Raw genomic sequence first — 893 nt, forward strand, 5'->3', positions numbered from 1 at the left:
CAGTTCGCGGGTCTGCCAGATGAAGACCCCTTGAAACATATGGAAATTTTCACGGACTATTGCTGTTCAATACCTATACCGGAGGGGGTAACTCAAGATAAAGTAAAGGGGTTTATGTTCTTATACTCCTTGAAGGATTCGGCGCGAGATTGGTACCGCTACCTCGATAGAGTAGCAGCTGGAGTCACTGATTGGACATCTTTAGCACTAGCCTTCTACAAGAAGTACTTCCCGCTTTCAAAGACTGATGCCTTGAAGGGTAAAATCACGAGTTTTCAGCAAGGAGCCGACGAAGATTTTTGTGAAGCATGGGGACGTTTCAAACGTTTGGTCCGAGCTGTCCCTCATCATGGTTTCCAGCAATGGTATCTTTGCAACCTATTTTACAATGCTTTATATGATGATTACAAGGTCATTTTGGATGCAATTTGCTAATGGTAGGTTCCAAAATAATACCGGTCAAAGTAAAGGTTGGAACACCATTGAGGAGATGGCAGTCCATAAAGCTGAGTTTGGAAGTTCACGTGGAAAGTCACGAAGGCAAAGTGAAGAAATGACTGTTGTGACACTTATGACTTCCATTTCTACCCGTCTCGAGAAGCTCGAGACTTCTGAAGCTCCCAAGGAGAATGTCGAAATTCCTGTTCAAAACTCGGATGAGATCGAGAAGTTAAGAGAGATGGTCCAACTCCTTTTAGTTCAAATGGCGAATATGGAAGCAAAGGGATTGAGTCCTCACGGAATTTTGTGAAACAATTGGAGAATATGGAGGCTAAGCAAGCCGCTAATTCTTCAAACAAATGTGAAGGGCCGGTTGAGACGATCAATGCCATCAATCTCAGAAGTGGCCTTTCTTATGAAAGTCCCGACAAGCCAAAGGAAGACTCGGGAAA

At 43.8% G+C, this 893-nt stretch overlaps 1 non-coding gene across 1 annotated transcript; it reads right to left on the reverse strand.

The window, feature by feature from the left end:
* Window positions 1–247: 247 nt before the first annotated feature.
* On the reverse strand, window positions 248–356 carry LOC141636618 (small nucleolar RNA R71). The gene has a single exon (XR_012541223.1). It is a non-coding gene; the product is annotated as a small nucleolar RNA R71 (small nucleolar RNA).
* Window positions 357–893: the final 537 nt, after the last annotated feature.

This window comes from Silene latifolia, chromosome Y (assembly GCF_048544455.1).
Source record: "Silene latifolia isolate original U9 population chromosome Y, ASM4854445v1, whole genome shotgun sequence".
In the NCBI taxonomy this organism is placed as follows: Eukaryota; Viridiplantae; Streptophyta; class Magnoliopsida; order Caryophyllales; family Caryophyllaceae; genus Silene; species Silene latifolia.